At 38.6% G+C, this 22,837-nt stretch overlaps 1 protein-coding gene across 7 annotated transcripts in view; it reads right to left on the reverse strand.

Moving 5' to 3' along the window:
- Positions 1-22,837, reverse strand: part of Tmem108 (transmembrane protein 108) — a 352,139-nt gene that overhangs the window by 323,606 nt on the left and 5,696 nt on the right. For all 7 annotated transcript variants that reach the window (XM_023706966.1, XM_023706956.1, XM_023706953.1 and 4 more), the window contains one exon: positions 21,259-21,377. The gene's annotated coding sequence lies outside the window, so the exon portion shown is untranslated. The remainder of the gene's footprint in view (positions 1-21,258; positions 21,378-22,837) is intronic.

A 22,837-nucleotide genomic window follows, 5' to 3' on the forward strand; every position in this document is an offset into this window, starting at 1 on the left:
TTCTCAAATGGAAAATCTCTGAGATCATCTCAGATAGCCTCTGTGGCTTATTCTACATTTTTAAATTTTTATTAAGGTTCTACCCTACCCCATCACTTATCTTTTGGCTACTTGTGATTTTTCTAAATCCTGGGTCTTTAGTTTTTATCACTCTGTAGGAAAAAATTTAAAATAAAGTCCTAGAGGGTTAAAAAGAACTTTACAAATTAAGCTTATAAAAGACAAAATATTGCAGGCCTGAGAGAACAAAAGGAGATCCAGTAATTACTCTAGGAGGAGGTAAAGTACTAAAACGTTTTATATTACCTCAAATAGCAAACAAGGAAAAAAAAATACATACAGTTTCACATTATCAAAACTTAATCAGTAAGTACTTCATATCCAAGTCAGTCTGGGCTGATATCACAAAGCTCAACATACAGGCTTACTAACAACAGAAATTTCTTACAGATCTAAAGGTTAAATGTACAGTCAAGCTGTTACCTGGCCAGGTTCTGGTGAGGGCCCTCTTCCAGCCTGCAAACTGCTCACTTCTCAGGGTCACCCATGTAACAGAAAGAGGGCAAGCTGGCCTCCCAACCCCTGACTGTAGGGGCACGCTAATCTGATTCACAGGACTCCAGCCTCATGACCTAATTACCTCCCAAAGCTCCCACCTCTGAGTAGCACATTAAGGCTAGGATTTCAGTACATCAATCTGGGAGAGGACAAGCAGGTCACCACAATTTTCAAAATGTTAGCAATTCATGAAACAGCTGAACGACATATCCCAATGGGATTCAAGGTCCTGAAAGTACGTTAGTGATAAGTGTTCTCACACTTTTCCCCCCTAAACCTCAAAAATGGTCCCAGGGTAAGGTAAAATCTGAGTTCAAGGCTACATTCCACTATTCAAAAGCCACTACTAGTCAAAGAGCCTTGGACAAGATCCTTCCTTCTCTGGCAGATAATCATCAGCTTAAATATCACACCCTCAGGCCAGGGAGGTAGCTCAGAAGCAGCACAAGTGCCTACCTGACAAGCACAAGGTTCTGAGTTTGATTCCTGATGCAGAAAAAAAATTATATCCTCATGAAAACCCTTCTGGGCCCTAAGGCAGCTCTCCACTATGGGTTTCTGTATCTCTCAGCAAATCTAATGGGAAGCTCTACAGCTATGCTCACCCCAGGCCCAGGCTCCTTGCACAGTACCTGGCACACAAGTGATAAAGAAAAGAGGGAGAGGGGATAAATTAATAAACTGATGATCAAAACTAAAGGGGATGAACCAGAACAACTTTGGTGTACATTGAGATGCTAATAATGTAGTAAGGATATTTCTTCCTATTGAATTCTTTATGTTCTTTAGGTTAATACATTTAGGATCACCTACTTTTTTAAGACTTATGCTTTGTCTACACAGGAAAAAAGAAAAAAAAAAAAGTGGCCTGAGAATCAGGTCCTATTCCTGCCCCTCAAAGAAATGGGTCTGGCTAGGGAAAGAAATGCATTAAATAACTAGGACAAAAGAATAGATCTTATTTAGTGAAAGCAACGATTTTACCAGTGTGATTAAGAACCCAAGTAACCAATTGAACGGTCTCATAAAACAAGTTCTGCTAGACAATCTTCCTGATGACAAGCCTCACTCACATTCTGTACTACACAGATATGTGACCTGCTTCTCTGCAGCCACACAACCAATGTAACAACTATAGAAAGAACCTACGCCCCTGCCGTTCCTGTACTGAAAGGAAAGAAACACTCCAAGTCCCAGGGTTTTAAGATAGGAAAGGTTAAGGTCGAGCCCAACAGATAAAGTCACATGTGGCAAAGTCAATCCCAAGGCAAACTGCTTTGGAGGACTGTAGAACTTGGATCCTTCCCAGAAAATGTCACTTCATGGAAAACCAGGCAAGTCATTACTGGTATATAACTGTGCAGCAGAACTGTAAGAACTAACAACTGAGAAATTTCTGTTTTATAAGTCACCCAGTAATTGTTTATATTTTTTGGTCACCCAGTATTTCTTTATATTTTTTGATAACAACTTTAAAACAACTACAAGACACTGAAATCCCACACTAGGAACTCTTGTTTGGCGTCTTCCACAGTGCAAGGAAAGCACAGAGTGTAAAAGTGCCCCCAGCAAGGCCCCTGCTTTCTCTGATTATGGATACAAACTGTATAACTGAAGGAGGAAAATTCCTGTAACAAAGTCCTCTTGCTTAGAAACAGAGCTCCATAATCAGAAAGCCTGGAGCAGAAGTGTGACAGAGCTTTTTCCTTGGTACCTCTTGGTCCCCTCTGTGGGCATCAGACCCCTCTGTGGGCATCAAACCCCCAACCCTCCTGCCCTGGGGAAGACGGCTGCAAGAATAAAAAGCAGCCATAGTCCGAGGTAGTGAGTGGCCCGTCTCATAGTCAAATGACAGGAAGAAACCTTCAGTAACGCTGTGACTGACACAGTGCAACTGACTACCCACAATTCTGATGCCAGGTGTAAGGTCAGCCCGACATGAAGAGGAGCAGACCAAGTCCTCTGCCTGCCACAGCACTGACCCCTTTGGGGCTGTCAGTCCTTCCCAGGCAGGCTCAAGGCCATCAGCTCCTCTTCTAAATTCTTTTATTTTTTTTTACACTTTAAATTTTTGAGAGAGTATCTCATTAAGTCACTAAATTGCCCAGGGTGAGCTCAAACTTGCGATTCTCATGCTTCAGCCTCCCAGAATGCTTGGGATCATCGCTGCACACCAGCACATCATGCTACCTTGCCTAAACTGGGAGGGAACAGGGGAGAGCATCCAGGAGCAGGAAGAAAGTTCCTATCCACCAAAAGAGGAAGCAGGATTTTAAAAAGGTTCTGGGGCCAGGACTGTGGGTCAAAGTGCTTTCCTAGTATGTGGGAGACCACAAGGCCTGGGTTCCACTCCTAAAACCACAAAAAAGAGGTGGCAGAGTGGGGGGCTATTATCAGGTAGCTCCTTCTAAAAGTGCCTCACCAAATAAACGTTACTGGGTTTTGCATTGGTTACCTCTTGTTCTGGAGCTGGATTCCAGGTTCTTTTTGTCTTCAACAAAGAACTGAATGAAATGAGCAAACAGCAATGGCAAAGTTTTTGTGAAGACTGAAGGAGAAACTGGCTCTGCAGAGCAAGCTTGGATCTAGTAAGAGATAAAAGTACACTCTGGGGTAAGTAGAGAAGGCTATTATGAGGAAAGCCATGAGACCAACCTCTTCTGGGTTTCTCCACCCTTTTAAGCTGTCCAAATCTTGAGGAAACCCACAAGAACTGCTACATCCAAGTCCTGAGAGGCAGTGCTAGAAGCCCACACTTCAGGCTGACAGCAGGTCTAGACCACCCTACTGGAAACATTCTCCAGTTCTCACAAGAAGTCTACACACAGAGGTTTGGGAACTGTTCTGGGATCTTGTAATTAACAAGTCACGCTTGCTTTCCCAGCCATCTTTGCCATAACTCTTAATCTCCTTTGACAAGAGAGCTAGGAATACAGCTAATTTCAAAGGACCCGGGTTCTATCCCCACAGATAGAAAAAAACAACTATCTTAACTCATCTCCCAAAGAAGAAGCTGAGAAGAACATATTGTGTGAAATCCTTTCACACCCCAGTATTCCTGTGGCCTTTGATGTACTTCTAACAGCCTGAAATGCAAGCAAGTAAAACCTCCAAATTTTAAACAACCTGTAAGGGCTCCATAGCTAAACATTTGACTACCAAAGAACATGTAAGACTCAATTTGAAGAATTCTATTTATATCCTCTTGTAACATGAATTGCAAATTGGAACGTCAAAAGTTAGATATTTGTATTTTTAAAAATTAAGTTTACAAAGGGGATACATATGAATGTCCATGTTGTATCTGTGTATTCAGAATGGTTAGGATATACAGTTATATTCTCTTAATGAATAGAGGGATTTGTTCTAATAGTGTTTGTAAATAGGATATCATGTCCGCATCTTGTACAGCAATTAAGCACTAGGAAGAATGTATGCAATGTGTTAATTACTGAAACTGTCCTACCAATTTGGTTTGAAAAAAAAAATTAAGTTTACTGGCACACTTCTGACATACATAATGATATAATTCATCAGAGGGAATTTGTATCTGCACTTAATATATCTTAATTCATTTTTCCTCATTCCCCTCCCTTCCCCTTCAATCCTCCTCACCCTCTCCTTTTACAACACTTTGTTTCTACTGTTTTCCTACCATTGTTTTTATCCCTATTCCATCCTTTTCTTTTCTCCTCTCCCCTTCCCTTGTTCTCCTTCTCCTCTAAATACTTTCTTCCTGCTTCCCAAAATCTATTATCCATTTTTTAACATTTTAATTTATTTTTTATTTAAAAAAAGAAAAATAAACAATGAAAATAGTGGTATGAAATTTCAAAGCCAGACTGTGGAGAGGTAACCAAGGTTAGTATATTGTGATTTGTTATCTTCAAAGTAGGTGCTCAAATTACAAGATATAGGCATGAAACACAGATCAAGAAATACACATATGTACCTTTCATTTCAATGAGCTAATAGCAATTAGTAGAATAACTATCTTGTGTGTGTATATATAAATATATATATGTATGTAGGTACGTATGGTTTTGGTAATTTTTTGTGCCAGAAAAAGTTACATTTCTTGTTATATAGGTCTTGCTTTATCTTGGCCTTAACCATCCAGCAGAAAAGTATAAAAACAAGGTACAAAAAGTAAAGCCATATTAATATGCTGAGCTGTAACAGGCTCAAGTCAACAACTTCTGACATTGCTAGTCCTATGGATAACCCACTACTATTATGGATTACTGGACTATATTGGATTATTTTGCTGAGTTCACACACCTACAATATTTAAATGGCAATGGAATACCCATATTTGACAATATTTGTTTAAAAAAAGGGAATACAAATGAAGAACCATTTTGTATCTGTATATACAAAATAGGATAGATATACAGCGACTTTCTCTTAATTCAATGAGAAGAAAGATTTGTACTAATAATGCTTGAACAGGATATCATGTCTGCATCTTGTACTATGAATAACCACTATGAAGACAATAATATGCAATGTATTAATTATTGAAACTGTCCTATCAATTGGTTTTGAAACTGTCTCATTGTTCTGTGTTTCTCAATAAAATTCATAAAAAAAAATTTTTGTACCAAGAATCGAACTCAGTATTGCCTGCCTTGCTAGGCAGGCACTTGTGCCACTGAGCTACCACCCTGGCCCATATTTATTTATTAAAACAAAACAAAACAGAATCTTACCTGAATTCAATTCCTGGTACAAAAAAAAAAATCTATCATTCATGTTTGTCCTTATTTATTTGTTGGGTTTTTCATACAATAGAAACAATACAATATTTAAACATATGTCTCCAACTTGTTTTACTAAAAAGTATGTTCTCAAGGTGAATCCATTTATCTAAAAATATCTCAAGTTTATCCTTCCTTATGGCACTGCAGTGATCCACTGTATGCAAAAACCACATTTTCCTTCTCAATCCATCCACTGATGGGGATATGGGCTGTTTACAAGATACAGTTATTACAAATTGTGCTCCTATAAACATGGGTGTGCATATATTACTGTGGTATGATGCTTTTAATTCTTTTGGGAAGATATCAAGAAGGAGAATACTCTGGTTTCTCTTCAGGTCTTATAAATCCTTTGCTTTTTACCAATAAGGAGAACAGCTGAGTCAAATGGAACCTCTAGTTTTAGTTTTTTGAGGAATCACTACACTGATTTCCATAGTAACTGCACCAGTTTATACTCACATAAATAGTGCAGAAGGGTTCCTTTTCCCCTACAGCCCTCTGGCATTTGTTATTAGTTGATTTCTGGATGACTGCCATTCTTTCTGAAGTGAGATGGAATCTCAGGATTGTTTTAATTTGTATTTCTCAACTGACCAGTGATAGCAAATATTTTTTCATATATTTATTTGCAGTTTGTATTTCTCCATATGCAAAGTGTCTCATTTCAGATGCCCATTTTTGGAATGTGTCCTTAAATTTGAGGATCTGAGTTTTTCAGTTCTTTACATATCATAGATATTAATCCTTTGTCTGAGGAATAGCTGATAAAAATATTTTCCCATTGTCTTTATTCTACTGGTGTTTATTTTACCATGTAAAAGCTTTTTAATATGATGAGAACCTATTTGTTGATTCTTTGTAGTATTTCCTGTGTGACCAGGTTTTTTTTTGTTTTTTTTTTTTTGTGGGCATTATTGAGGATTGAACTCAACCTTGCACTAAATAGGCAGGTGCTTATGCTACTGAGCTATCCCTGGCCCCCCAGGGTTTTTGTTCATAAAGTCTTTGCCTACAGCTATGTCTTCAAGAGTTTCACCTACTTTATCTTCTGTGTTTGTTTTAATGCTTAGATCTCTGGTCCATTTTTATTTTAATTTAGTGCATAGTGAGTAATATGGGCCTAATTTTAATCTTTATCATGATGAAAAGTCAGTTTTTCCAGCACCATTTATTAAAGAAGTTATCTTTCTTCCAGTGAATGCTTGGTCCGTTTGTCAAAGACATGGTGGCTGAGCATGTTTGGATTTGTTTCGATGTCTTCTCTTCTGTTCCACTGGTCCTCAGGTCTATTTTTTGTCAGTGTCATGCTGTTTCTTTCACTACTGCTTTGTAATATAATTTCAAATCAGGGAGTGTGATGCCCAATACTAGCCTTGTTGCCCAGAATTTCTTCTGCTATTCTATATTTTTTTTATTCCAAACAAATTTAGGATTACTTTCTTTAGTTTTGTTAGGTATGCTATTGGTATTTTGACCACAACCACACTAAATCTGTGTAATGGAAGTATAGCTATTTTCACTATATTGCTTCTGCCCATCCAAGAACAAGGATATCTTTCCATTTTCTAATATCCCCTTTGATCTCCTTTTTCAGCACACTACATTGTCCGTCCAACATGAAGGTCTTTTACTTCCCTCATTAGGTTGACTCCTATATATTTCATTTTTCTTGATGCTGTTGTGAAAAGTGTGGTTTTTCTAATTTCTCTCAGTGAGTTTGTGTATAGGAAAGCTACTGATATTTGCTCGTTAACTTTGTGTGCTTCTACACTGCTGAATTTGGTTATTATTTCTTTTGAATTTTAAGGAGAGAAAAAATAAAAATGATTCAAAACAAGATAGGAAATGAACAATCTTCAAAGTAGTTGCTCAGATTATCATGTACAGGCATACAAAATTGATAAACAATGTAAGTACTAACTGTTCCTTTCAATGAATTAATAGAATTTAGTAGTATAATTATCTGAGCCAACTTGTATGTACATACATATCTCTTTTTCTACCTCTTTCTTTTCTCTCCCCTCCCAGTTTTCTTTCCTTTTAAGAAATTTCTTTCCCATCCACTATATCTGCTGTACCTTTCTGATCTTATTTACCCTTTCAATTTCTTTTTTTAATATTTATTTGATTATTTTATTGAAGGTGAAGTCCCACAGAATTATATTACTATTATCATTATCATCATCATTATTACTCTTTCAGTTTCTTACATGAAGGAGATAATATGTTATACATGTAATTCTGTTTATTTCACGTATAATTACAGTATCTTTCTAAGAATATTGAGATCTAAGAATCTTGAGATTTTCTAGGAATTTTGATACCATTTACATTGATATATATTGATTGTTATAATTGATATATATTGATTTATTCTTATCATATTATTTTTCTGTTATTGATTCCTTTTTTTTCCTCTCTGTTTAACTACTTCCTCAGCCTAGTAAATTCAATCTAATGAGGTTCATAGAATTGTTGTATTTTCCTAGAATATTCTTCAGAAATTTTTGGAGTGCTGTTTCAGTGGTCATGAATTTCTTCAGGTATTCTTTATCATAGAAGTATCTTATTTCTCCATCAATTATTTATTTTTTATTTTTTAAAAAAAATTTATTTACTTATTTATGTGTGTGTGTGTGTGTGTGTGTGTGGCCCTCAGCACCCCCAGGGGGTGGGCTGGCTGGCATGTGGTGCTGGGGGATTGAACCGCGGTCCCTGTGCTTTGCTAAGCTTGTTTAAAGTAGGTGCTTTAGACCACTGAGCCATCTCACCAGCCCCTCTCCATCAATTTTGAAAGGTAAGTTTGTGGAGCACATCAGTTTGGGATGGAGGTTGGTCTAGTACTCAGTTTTTTTGGTACCAGACTATGGTATTGTGTATGATTCCCAGACAATCTTGGTAATGAACTTCAAGGAAGAATAACTGATCACTACTATGTAACCTTGGCTAACGTAGTACAGTCAGTAATAATAACAGCACCAAGCACAAACTAGAAAACAACAGTGATAACTTAATTTGCCATGTATAGCCATAATACAAGATTTATAATTATATAAAAATTCAAACACAAATCAAAAATTATATATATTAAATTTCCCTTCACCAGAGCTAGTTTATCTTCATGGGAGAAAATTTAAAAGGGATAATAGAAAAATGCAGAGAAATAACAGAGAAAGAGATTAGAAGCAAGCCTGAAGGACAAAGAAAGATTACCCAGGCTTTTGGGAAACTGGTGAAGAAAACAAGACAGAAAGAAGGAAAAAATAAAAACAAGAACAAAGCTAAACTAAAAATAATGTTCACACTCATGAATAAACAAAAACAAAAACAAAAAAATCAAAACAAAGAAAAAATATTTCACTATAATTTCAAGCCTGCAGTTATCTTCTGGAATCTAGAGTTTTGTGTAACATCCAATTCTGGGCGTATTTATGCTATCACTGGTAGACAAAGAAGGCAGACAGAGCCTACATCCAGGCTGGATGATCCAGTAGCCTTCAGGAGGATGAGGGAAAGGTCTGGGATAATCCCAGCAATCCTGCAGTAGGGATAAGGTAGGGTGTCGATTCTGGTGCTTCCAACTCCACAGAAGGTCAGGCTGATTCTGGCCTCTGGTTATAGGACTGGAGCTGGAGATGTTCAGCCTACAACACTCTTTCTGGCTTGACCTCAGCTCCTTGAACCTGGATATCACCTGTGGTTGTCCCTCCTTAGCCCTGAGATGAAGCCAACCCACAGCTGCTCCCTAAAAATATCATCTAGCCAAGCACCCTCTTCAGGGAACATGCCGGTTGTTTGGATTGGAGTCATTCACCAGCTATTATAGTTCCCAGCATCCACTGCTCACATCCACTAGTGCATTCCTTTCAGGAGTCCTTTGGAGTCATCCTACCCTCACTGTGTCTGCACATTTGAGTCTCCTCTCTCATGCCCTGAGCAAAGAGCCAGGAAGAAAGTGCAGTTTGCCACTTCTTTGCACACTGGTGTCTGTCTGTTCATTTTCTCTGTGGGCTCCAAGTTTCCCCTCAGATCCTTCCTGGGTTCTGGGGATCCACTGTCCTCTTTTTTTCCTCCTGAAGGTGTTATATTCCAGCGTCTGTATTCTGAATCTTGGAGAAGCTGATTTATTGCTGTTTACTACTCTGCCATCTCCCAATATTTTTCTTTAAGAGCTATGCAACTCCTCCAAACTTCCTCCTGCTCAGATATAACAAACACTCCCTCCTCTCCTCAGTCCCAAAGCAGTGACAGAACATGCAGACATAGCCCTCAAGGCCAAAGCCTGGTTTCCTTTCCCTAGAAGTAGAGGATGAGCTGAAAGTGATAAAGCAAGTGTGGAGATCTGCATGATCTCTGTGCGCTCCCACCCTCTGTTCCTTACTGTAGAAAAGCCTCACCAGTCTGGATAGTGGGAGATGGTGATTTGAGGCAGACTCTCCATCTCCTCAAAGCTAGCTTTAAAGAAATCTGTCCTTTCTACCAAAATATGACTTCTCTAACTTACCCAGCAGCAAGCAAACGAACATGAGCATATAAACCTAAGCAGCCAGTAACACGCTCACCAATAAACTCACAAGCAAAAAAGAGACAAAGTTAATTAAATGAGGCCCATGCAAAGCAAACAACAGTAACTGAAATCAAAAGATCAAATAGGAAAATATGATAAACACTTAAGGTCCTCTTATTTGGAGAAGAAAAATAAAACCCCTGGTTTCACATATAAGACAGTAAACAAAACATAGGAGAAAAGTCAGAAAGCCAACAGGCAAGGGAAGCAGGTTTGGAAAAAATGGAATTTGCAGCCCTCACCACGGCTTATATTATCTGAGAAAGAAGCTGAAGGCCATGCTGTAAATTGCACAAACAAAAGCAACATTGATGTGCTTTCATCTGGACAGTGAGAGAAATTCAGCTCTGCCAGGAGTGCATCACCGTCATCTGAGAATACAGGTTTATTCAGCTACACAAATTATAATTGGGAATCGATACAGAACAGGTTCTGCTTAAGTAAATTCACAGGCTTTCCCAAACAACCCTGTTAATGTCATGCTACATTTTGTTAAATGATATTCAGCATAAAAAAATCTATTGAAAGATTGGGCCTTGTAAAATTCTGTTTTAAAGAGATATTTGCTGTGATGCTAGCTATGACCACAGCACTTGATTGTCATAATAAATCTCACCTTCCGTGAGAAGTAACAAATGCTGAGAAAATGAATCCATGCTCGAGGCCCTAAAGCTACAGAGCAACTGTGAAAGTGCTGCCAGTTCTGGATGTGGGCACACATATCAGGGAACCCATCAGAGTTTGGGAACAACATCTACACAATCACAGGTAGAGGAAAGAGAATACATGTGTAGGGACTTTCTTATAGGGCTGGAGTACAGGGGACCCATCAAGGGGGGATGTCATTAGACAGGACGTGAAAGGATGTGTGGGGAGACACTGGCTAAACAAGATACATGATGCAGACCTGCCCTGAAATTCTAATACTCATTAACCTCATCAGCAAGCTCGTATCTGAGCACTGTACTACTACATAGGCAGAAAAAAGTTGCAGACAGGAGAGGTACCTGAAGAACCATGCTCATAAGCATCCTCGAATAGGTGTTAAGCTTCCTATTTCAAAAGTAAGAAAATTGAGGTAGAGAAACATGCATTTTATACAAAGCCACATTTCTACAAACTAATTAAGAAAGGATGAAAATGCAGATCCATTTGACTACTATGCTTAAGTCTATCAATGATACAAATGGTCACTGAGAAGAAAAAGGACACTCTATGCAGGGAAGAAATGGGACTAAGAACTAAGCTGAATGAAGATGAGTTTATGCATAGTAAGAAATCAGAAAAGAAAGCTGAAGTCAGCCTGTAGACAGTCTTCAGGCCTATTCAGGAAGCACCTGCCTTGGAACCACTGAAAAGTCATGTAGCTCTGGAAGTGAGTAAAAGGACCTTAGGAGAGAAGGAGCAACAATTAACCACCGAGGGTAATAAGGTTAGCAGAAAAGAGTCATGGGACACTTGGACAAACTCCGTAAGAAACAAAGTTAAAATCCAGGACTGTCCTAAAATGTCATTTGTGTCTCCTAAAATATAAACATTATTTTCTAAATTGAGAGTTCTTAAGTAACATGCTATATATTTGCATTTTTGACAATTATTGTACTAATCCAAAGAATTTAATACTTCAGAATGAATAATCCAGTAAGTTTCTTCCAGTGGAAACAAGACAGCTTTGTCCAGCTAGGGGAAACATGCACCTTCCTGTCTGCCTTCTCCCCTAGCCAACATGGGCCCTCGAAGGATGTACTGACACCAATAATGGCCTTCAAAGAAGTACCGCCCACAGACGTATTCCTTTGAAAGGTGAAGGCCAAGATTTGGTGTTGGGCTTGGGAGGGAAAGGAATGAGAAGTACTGTCCCTTCCTGTGGCTTGGAGGAAGAACAGTTGCTCAGAGGATGGGAGTTGCTGTCGTAAGCCCTCAAGCACGCGCACCCTAAGCCCTTGCCCTCTCAATGCACATTTTTTGCCAAGAACCTCAGGCAGCACTACATTAGAAGACTCAAGATCATGGGTAGTTGTCAATCTTTCAGAATCTTTAAACTGTAGAGAGAGACGTCTTTCCTGTTATTCCAGACTTTTCATTGAATAGCTACGAAATTAGTTCCTGGTTTAACGTGAATTAACATAATTTCTGTAAAAAAAAAAAAAAGAATAATAATAAAACTGTATAGACATAAATTTGAGGTACTTTATCTTTACACTGTAAGATTAGAGCTCCCTTAAAATTTAAATGGAAGATTTTAATCATCTGGCAACATAATTATCTATATAAATTGTTTTTGTTCTAAACAAACATGGATTTACACAATTCTATATTTTCCCTTTGGATGTTTTAAAATGGCAATTGAGAGGACAGGGACCTTCCCAGAGTCAGAAGAGAAAACTAGAGTAAATGATTCATCTCTGCTCTTTTCACCTTCAGCAGTCAGCAGCTAGGGGAGAAAGTTGATTCCCATTGCCTTTCAGTAACAAGCTACATTCTTTCTTCAACCAGCAGTTTAAGAAGCCCCGCTGAACTCCTTTTCTTTGGACTCTCTTTCAACAAAAGCTGTGGCCCTTTAAGGAAATAGTGAGTCTCTGTATGTGGTGCCACCCTGTGATCCAGCTACTTGAGAAGTGGTAGAGTCTTAAATGAATTCAATGACATTATGGGCTGTTTGTTCTGCCCTGAATTACTCCACTCACAGCTGTGTGGGTCCAAACGGAGCTGGGACCATCATTCTTGCCCTGACACATAATCATAAATAAAGACAGAGCATTCTGCAATATCAGAATACATTCCCTTGTAAAGTCACTCAATCACTGGACCAAAGGAAACTAGTACTCTAAGGCTGGGGGCAGGGAAATGAACAAAACACACTATAAACATTTTGAAGTTAAAAAAAAAAACAATTTGAAGTTCATTTTAGTAAAAGCATTAACCCCCAAATGCATGTGCAATTTATTTCTAGGACAAACTTATTTTCGTTTTTGATGATCAGAATCTTATTTGAAAAACACTTGTCAAAGATGTCAGAGCATCTTTCACATTTAGAAGTCACCTAGGCATTATTCTTGTGGGATATGTGGATGACTGAGAGACTCACATTTGACAGAGAGAAACAAATAAGACACTTGTCTCGACAGTACAACTCCCATTTCCCAATCATCCAACCCAGAAATTTCCCCATCACTCTACACTGGGATATAGTCAGATGTCTCAAAGAAAAGAACAGGTTCATGCTTTTTTACAATAACTTTTTTTTTGTTTTTAATGAAAGAAAAATGCTTTATTTATTGAAAACACACATTAACCTTGATTGTACATAATATACAATATTCAAATACTTTTTTCACATTTAAAAAGGTTTAAATGGTTGAATATGTCCCTGGAAAATATGGGTCTCAAATATTTTCTCTTAATTTTTTCATTGCTCAAACTTTTAATTTTTTATAGAGCACAAAATAGCATTAAAACAAAAAATTACAAATGGTATAGAACTGCACTAAACAAAATAATATGCATTTTACAGTATCTGTTGAAATGCACGGTGCTATCTTCAAATTACTTGCTCATATTACTGGACATATGCATGCAAAATTAGAAGAAGAAAGAAAAAAAGAAATTAAGAAGAGAGAAAGGACAAACAATTGAAAAAGGAGACAATAAATTACGCATTAACTGCTCCTTAACAGGTAAACTTTACAGATACTCTTCCTTTTTTTATTACATCTTTAACTTACAAACATTGCTTACAATTACTTGAGAAATTAAGAACTCAGGAACCATACACTAGAGAGGGCTTCATGCTCTATCAGTATACTCCATCACTGCAACTTTCTAGGGAAACTGCCCGGACCATAGTTGTTATTGAAGCAAGTAGTTCTGTGTCAGTTTTTGTACCAGGAGAGAACGTCAGTGCCTCTGAAATTGCCTGTTATGAGAACTCTGACCAATGGGGACGACAGTTACTAAGAATAATTATGTTCTTTTTTTTGTTCATGTTCCTTTTCAAGTTGGTTCATATACAGACCATCAGTTAGATTACGGGTACAAGAGGAGAGAGGAACACAAACAGAAGGCCCCAAAAAGGGAATTCAACATGGTAATGCTGGGCCAGCCAAATAGCTCAGCAGAAAGTTCGTAAAGTATATACCCTTTACAAATTGAAAGCAAGCAGGCACAAGGGCTAGGGATTCAATCCCTGGGCCTGCTGTGCTGGTCCCACCTCCAGGGTGCACTGAGATGGCAATTAAGACTGGGCATGGTGGCACCTGAGCACCTGTAGTCTGATCTACTAGTGAGACCCTGAACACCCTGTAGATCCTTCACTAAAATACAAAAAAAACCCCAAAAAACAAACAAACTGATAATGCTAAGCCATGTTAATAATTACAAAGTAAAGATGGATCAACTAACTACAGTTAGTGCAGATACAACCTGGAGCTACAAGAGATCAAGAATAAGCCTACTGCTCCTAAGATAGGTCTTGTCTCCATGATGTCCAACAGACCACTCTTTCACTCCAATTCTATTTACTCCTCTCCCAACACACACACACACACACGCACACACACCCCAAACTCATCTCTTTAGCAGTTTTATTCTCACTGTATTTAAATATGTGTGGAGATACCTTGCTGGATACAGCTATTTGCTTAGAGTAATTCAGGCATTTAGTGACCACATGCTAAACATCCTACAGTGGACAGGAAACTTTAACACAACAATGAATCATTTCACAGCAATGCTAGCAGAAAATCTGTTGAGAAAACTGGGTCCCTCCAACATTCAAGGCAGACAAAACTAGGTAGGAAAGGCAAACTGAAGAGACGGGGACACACAAAATATTATACTTACAGCTAATATCATACTTACTAGTAAGCAACTAGCTTTCCCACTAAGATCAAGAATAAGATAAGGATGTTCTTAGCACCAACATCATTGAACATTGTACTGGAAATCCCAAATCAGTAAGACAAGAAAAGAATAGATTGGGAAGAAGGAAATATAAATATCTTTGTTAGAAGATGACATCACTGTCTGTGTGTGACATTAGTGAAAGAGCAGAAAAATATGTATAACAATAGAACAGACTAGAGACCACAAAGAGAACCATATATAGTGGTCAACTAATGTTTGACAAAGTAACAGATGAAATACAATGGAGCTAAGAGTCCAACAAAGGAAATGAAAACAACCAGATATCTGCTTCCCCCCAAAAAAGAATCTGAGCCCAGACTATATACCCTTTACAGAATGAATCTCAGACCTACATGTAGAACACAGAACAATGACACTATAGAAGATAGGAGAATACCCAGACAATCATATGTATGGCAATAAGTTATTAGACCACTGCCAAAGGCTTATTCATAAAGGAAATAACTAGTAACTCGGACTTCATTAAAATTAAAATTTTCTGCTCTCTGAAATGCACTGTTAAGAGAATGAAAAGCCAACACAGAGAACGTAATAAAATATCTAGAGAAGGAATATATTATAAAAGACTGCTATATAAACTATATAACAAAAACCTCTTAAAATTTAAAAGAAAACCACCAACCTAACTTTAAAAAGTGGGCCACAACCCTCATAAAAAAAGACGGATAAATCTTAAGCACACTATGGTGTTCTATGTCATATAGTAACAGGAAAATTCAAATTAAAACAAGATACCGTTACATACTATTAGAATAGCCAAATTGCAGAATACTGACAACAAATGCTAGTAAGGATGCAAAGCAATGCAACTCTTATTGCTGGTGGGAACACAAGATGCTACAGACAGAAGGCAGTTTGGCAGTTTCTTATGAAACACACTTGCTCTTACCATGTGATCCAGCAGTCGTGCTCCCCGGTGCCCATCGAAAAAAGGTGAACATTCATTTCCACACAAAAAGTTGCATGCAGACGTTTACAATAGCTTGATTCATAACTCAAAACTTGACAGCACCCAAGAAACCCTTCAGCAGGTGGAGGGCTAAATCGTGGGACATTGGGACAGCTAGATAATGGAACATTACTCAGTACTAAAAGCAAAAGAGCTCTCAAATAAAAACGCATGGAGGAACTTTAAAATGCATATTACTAAGTGAAAGGTGCCAATCAAAAAGACCACATACTATATGATTCCAACTACACGAAATTTTGGAGAAAGCAAAACTATGAAAATTATTTTTAAAAATCAGTGGTTTCAATAGGTTTGGTGGGGAACAAGAAGGAAGATAAATATAAACAGACAAAACAGAATTTTTAGGGCAGCATTATGATGTCACATTGGTGGACATATGTCCTTATATATGGGTCCAAATACAAATACGCGCAGCACTGAGAGTGAACTACCATGTAAACTATGGCCTTGGGAAGATTATGCTGTGCTAATATAGACTATACAATTATAACAAATATGCTATTCCAGTGGGGTACGTTGATAATGGGGAAGGATATGCATATGTAGGAGCATGGAAAGCTCTATATCTCTCATGATTTACACACACACACACACACACACACACACACAGTACTTTTGTAAAAAAAAAAAAAAAGGAAATGAGAGCCTGACATGGTAGTATGTGCTTGGGAGAACAGGAGATTGAGGCAAGAGGACCACTTAAACATAGGAGTCTGAGTCCAGCATAACAAACACCATCCCCCTCTACAGACACACATACACACACACAACAGAAAAAGAAGGCAGCATGGTACCCCATCAGAAGTGAATCAATTGAGTTAAGGCTATCAAGGATATTAATCTAAATCAACTCTTTATTCTCATTCCTTCTACCATGCAAAACAGTTTTGGGCTCAGTTAGCTTTACATTATTATACCCATTATTTTGGTGTTGAGACAGTGTCTTACTGCATAGCACAGCTGGGCTGAAATTCATGATCCTTGTGCCTCAGTTTCCCAAGTGCTGGCATTACAGATGTACACCACCATGCCCACCTTAAGTTGTCCTTTAAAGAGTGTCTTTATTTCCTTATATTTTTGTTTGTTCCAATAAGGATAATTCCTAAGTGACTAATATTGGAAATAATAAATCATATCAACTGAAAATTCTTCCAACTTGATAAAAGGCCTAATTACCAAATCTTAGCTATAATAGTGCTGTTGAAAATTTGCTACAGAGACATAATTCTTTAAAGGATAACTCCTCAGAGGTTAAGCTTATGAATTAATACTCTGTAATGAAACACTTCTTTGAGCCAAGTAAGGTCTTAGAGGAGGAGAGGTGAGAATTCTCTTGTTGTTTCTTCCAGACTCCTCATAAAGCTCTAGGCAATATCAAAGGAGACTTCCTGTCCACACAAGCCTTGCCACTGAGGGACAGGGCGTGGGAGGACCAAATGGCAAGTGACAGCTCAGTTGCCTTGGATTAAAGCGCACATATTTTAGAGATGGTGCATTTGATTATGTCAAATAGACCCATGGCACTTTCTGTAGCAGAAAGACACTGCAGCCAGGTAAAAAGGTCAGTAAGATTATATTCACAGGGTAAAAGTCTTCCAGGATGGAAGTCTTTGAAAATACTTTTATTTAAATGACCTGAGGTCTTGTTATAACAAAAGTACACAATCACCGCCAATGTTCTGGGGAACAGAAATCTTTACAGACTAAAGCCGTGCCATCCAGCAGACGTTTTGCTGATGATGAGCAGGCTGGCTGTCTCTGCTATCCAAATGGAAGCCAGTTACAGATACATGATGATACAGCATTTGAAATAGGCTAGTGCACATGAAGAACTGAATTTTAATTTCAATTAGTTTAAATAAAAATAGCCACATGTGATTAGTAGTCACATAATACAGGAAAAGGTTCAGAGCATGGTTTGAGAAAATGACTCAAGATGCTATCACAAAAATGCATAAAACATACTGATCACTTGGGAAAATACTTTCTCAGTATCTTCCCATAACAAACACACACAATTTGCTATCACTATATCAGAAATCATTATAAAGTAATAGTTCTCCAATTTCAGCACCTATCAGAAATGCCTAGGGATCGTGATAAAACACAAATTTTTACGCAGTTATTACTGAGATTCTGATGCAGTAGGTCTGTAAATTTCTAACAAACACCCAGTAATTCTGATGCTATTATTCCAAGGAGTGTACTTTTTCTACTGGACTAGAATAAAACTTCAGCCGCAAACATAAGCCTACTCCTACCAAAGCAAAGCTTCTCTCACTTGCCACCTTTCCACACAGAATGTCTCTTTCTCCAAGGCACGCAGAATCCTCAAGTATGGTTACAAGTTTTACTTAACACAGTGGATTATTAGTACGTGGCAGAATGCAAATAAACAAGGTTATTTATAATGTTTTCTCCACATCTTAGATCCCAGCTACAGTCCAGCCAATGCAAATTTTGTAAGCAGGGCTAATAATCACTGGGACCAGAATCTCAGGAGGAAGAACTCAAACCCGCCGGGACAGTTTGCATCTAATCCCTTCACCATCCCTTTCAGAGTTGAGTTGAGCCTCTCTATTAAAATAACATAGATTACCTCAGGTCTAGGTCATAGTCATAACCTTCACCATTTCAATATGTAGTACTGGAAGAATAGTGAAGAAAAAAAGGGAGGCAAGGAGATATAGCTCAGGGGTCTAAGCACCTGCCTGGCAAGTGCAGGGACCCGGGTTTGATCCCCAGTACCACATGCCATGCCAGCCCCACACCAAGCCAGCCACCAAAACCTGGCATGGTGGCACACGCCTGTAATCCCAGCACTGGGGAGGCTAAGATGGGAGGATCACTCCAAATCTGAGCTGCATAGTGAAACCCTGTACCAAATAAATAAAAGATCAAAAGAAAAAAAATTAAACCACCACATTAAAGGCACTTTATTTTCCACTCTAAGAGCGCATATTGAAGATAAACCACTCTCACATTCCCAAAGAAAGGAAAAAATCATAAGGGTTCTGTAATCAATGCATGTTTTCTAATCATTCTCTGGTCTTTCTTTTACGATTTATAAAAATTTGTCTAGATCAGCAGTTATTTGGGAAGATATTTTTCTTTCAGTGATTACTCCTTTATGTTTTTTGTTTTAACAATGCATGACTCACTTTAAGATTGAGAGATCATCCTGTCAAATGTGGTTTGCTTGACTGCTCCTCTGAACAGCCTTCCATCTGCCTCATCCATTCTTCCTTTTAACTTTAGGAAGGCAAGCCTTAATCTACAGTATACAGTTACAGTGAACCAGAAACCTTCAAAATGAACTCAGATTCAAGTCCTATTTATTATTTCCCTCACTACTAACCCTTTGCCCTTTCTCAAATTCCCACTGTTCCCAATTACTACCACTGCAGGAATAGGAGTAATTATCCAGCCCTGCAAATTTTGGGAGACCATTACTGGAGACATTTATGGCATCTCCAAGTGGTCACACAGTATTACAGACGTTACCTCCTTGGGTTATTGATTTATTAAGAAATGTCTGTGTTACATGTAGGAAAACTTAAGGTAGGAATGAGGGTAAATGATTACAATAAAGTCCTGGAGAAACTCAGAGAAAGATAAAATCACTGTACTCCTTCAACTATGGTCACCAACCAGGGGCAACTTGGTCTCCAAGGAAACATTCAGCAATGTCTGGAGATATTTTTGATAGCTATAATTGTTGTGGGAGGTAGGAACATCTAAGGGTAGAGGCTAGGAACAATGCTAAACATCCTAGAAGGCACAGGACAACCTACGCAATTACCTGATTCAAAATATTTCCAACACTGAGAAACCCTGATACACTGGCATCTCTAGCACTATTTTCTTTTGACCTTATCAATAAGGAATGGTTTCCTCTCTACTGTAATTTGGTCTCTATGTAATTATTTATATACAAAAATGCAAGTAAAGTCTATTTCTTGCATGATGTACTTTTTATTTTTGAAATTGAAGACATAGGGGGCTAGAGAGGAAACTGAGAGAAGCCAGCAAAACCCAAGTCGTTTCTTATAATAAGAAAAACTAGCAAAGACCAACTCCTCTCATTTGCAACCTTCAGACCCCAAGGGATGGTCTGCACTGGGCTGGCTGCTCACCTGGACTACGCCTGCAGCTGCCTCTGCCTGTTTTGCTTCTCCTCAAGCATGTACATCACTGCAGAGCAATAAAGATGTATATTTATGGGAATCTCCAGAGATCTTCAGCCCTTAATTGTCTATTTTGTCCAGTAAATTGTACTCATTACTGAGCCACATGAGGCACCTAAGTACATCAATCTTTCTGGGTGCCCTCTGTCTGAGCTAGGGTAATGGGGCATTATCTAGGAAGGGCTCCACAGTATTGAACTTGGCCACTTAAACCACTTCCATCCAGCATTTCAGCAGTGTACTTTTTTCTTAAACACATGCCCCTCTTTCTTAATCTTCCTTACTTCTGCTTACATTAACATTAACCTTGATTTTTCTCTTTAAGGGGTCTAGCTTAATCTCTGTAAGTTGAAAAGAACTGATGTCCACTCCACCTCTCCTTTTCAGCCCCCCACCTGCATTCTGAGAAGGGTGCACAGACAGTAAATTTCTCCTGGTGGTGTTGAAAATCTTAGGCACAAACACAAACTCAAAGGTAGCTTTGGAATGCTCCCAGCACTTACAGTTTCTACACACAGATGGGGAGTGAATAGGCATATGACTTCCTGTGACGCTGGATGAAATAAAATGGAAAGGGTTGAGCCACACACTTTGTTATTGCTCTTATCCACCAAGCCAGGCAACTTCAAAATACCTCGTCAAGGAATTTTCCTCATTTAAATAAGTGATTAGTAAAGGAAAAGTTGAGTCATCTATCCCTGATCCTGCCATGCGGGCCCCTCCCCTAGGGTGTGCTGAGACAGCAATTGAGACTGGGCATGGTGGCGTGCACCTGTAATCCCAGCTCTTGGGAGGCTGTAAACAGGCGAATCACTAGGAGTCCGATTTAGTACTGAGACCCTGAACACCCTGTGGACCCTTCCCTAAAATACAGAAAAAATAAATAAATAAATAAATAAAAAGAGTCATCCATGGAGGAGGGAAACAGTGAGAAAGAAAAACAGGAGGCAGCAAGGCTAACAATATGATATGACCTCAATAAAAAGGCAAGCAGGTCCCAGTGCTTTCACAGTGCAGTTGCACAAGGCCCAACAACATTTTCCATATGAATTATATCCTTTGCAAATTCATTACAATTCCTTAGTGAAGCTATTTCCATGCATAGAATCCACCCCATCACCTTCATTACAGCTTTCTTTGTACTCGCTAATTTACATGGGATCTATGAGCCAAATCAGTAAACCTTTGGGAGCCTTGAACAGACTGGGCATCCCATTTTACTGACTCCAAGAGGCCGGTGAGACAAAGCCAGAAAAACAGTGGCAGGGAATGCCTTCGCCTTACCCTGGAGTCGAGGGTGTGGAAGCCTTCCCATGCACTTACATCCTCGTCACCCATCAGCTCCGTTGCTGTGTGCCTCTCCCTCACCTCTGCATGCTGGACCACAACTGCTCAATCACCAACTGCCAAAAACAAAAAGATGAATGCTTTAGGCTAAGGGACTTAGAACTTCAAGGCTCAAGCCACTGTTTAAGTTAATTTGTTAGACTAGACAAAGTGCTTAATACAGAGACCCAAACTTCTATAACGGCTCAAGCTGGACAACAGTTCATTTCTGGCTCCTGAATGTACACCAGACAGGTGGAAGGTCCGTCAGTGGGGTTGCCCTGATGCCACATTCTGCATCTTTAAAACTAATCTTTAAGGTTTCCTTAGGGATCCTTTCCACTCCAGCCATCTGGAAATGGAATACAGCATGAAGGAACTTGCCTGGGTGGGGTGTGTGTGCACGCTCCGGCATGTGCACTTTTTCTCCCAAAAGTGGCCCACAACATTTTCTCGCTTCCTGTCACATGCCGTTGGCAGGCTAAAACACAATCATATAACCACAACTGTCCCATGGGATTGCCAGCTAGCACTCTTGATAAGGCTGACTTCTGCCAGCCCAACCAAGAAGACAGCATTAGGTTTAGAGTAGGGAATCCTGGGTGACAGATCAGCAAATAATCATGACTTTGTTACTGAACAACCCTGAGTCTCAATCTCCACATCTATAAAATGCCCTGCTTCCCTCATAAAGCTAACATAAGACTCAAAATGAAGCAAGAGAAGTATTTCTTTGCTTCATTTTGACTCTTATGTTGAGCTTATGAGGGAGGCAGGTGCAAGTATATCTTCTAAGCATCTTGATAAAATGCAGATTCTGACTTATAGTTTGGGAGAGGCCTGAGGTTCTGTGTTTTTAATATGCTTCCAGGCCTTATGTGTGGTGTGGGCCTGCGATCCAACTGAGTGGAAAAAGAGATCAGAGATTAGAGAAAATTTTTATAAACTTTACACAGTTATCTGAAGATAGAAACAACTTGTATATTAGCACTAACTTTTTTTTTTTTTGTAAAGGAATCACAACTTATTTTAAAAGAATTGACTTGGTTTTTGAAAGAACTTAAAAGACTAATCACAATTTATCATGACCCATACACCTGCACCATATTTTCCATTCCTCACAGCACATTTATTTCAATAATTCTGTCATGTTGGTTCTTAGCATGAGCACAGTGTTATACAATTTTTGTACATATAATCACATCCAAAACAAGTTCTAAAATTTAAATTGTAAACATTCTCATCATATGTAGAAATACTTTATTTTATCTTATTTTTATTTTTTGGCAGAACCAGAGATTGAACTCAGGCCCTTGCACTTGCCAAGGAAGCACTTATTCCACTGAGCCATCTCTCTGGCCCCACTGACTTTTTTTTTGTAGAAACATTTTAATTGGTGTATTAAGTTTAGCTAACTGATCGAAAGCACTAACTCTGATTACAAACAAGTTCCCAACCAGCCAGCATTTTAAAAATACAGTCAAGATACCACATAGAATTTCATAGGGTTATAAGATTTTGGTGCAAAAAAGAATTT

This window comes from Octodon degus, unplaced genomic scaffold, assembly GCF_000260255.1.
Source record: "Octodon degus isolate 3935 unplaced genomic scaffold, OctDeg1.0 scaffold00008, whole genome shotgun sequence".
NCBI lineage: Eukaryota > Metazoa > Chordata > Mammalia > Rodentia > Octodontidae > Octodon > Octodon degus.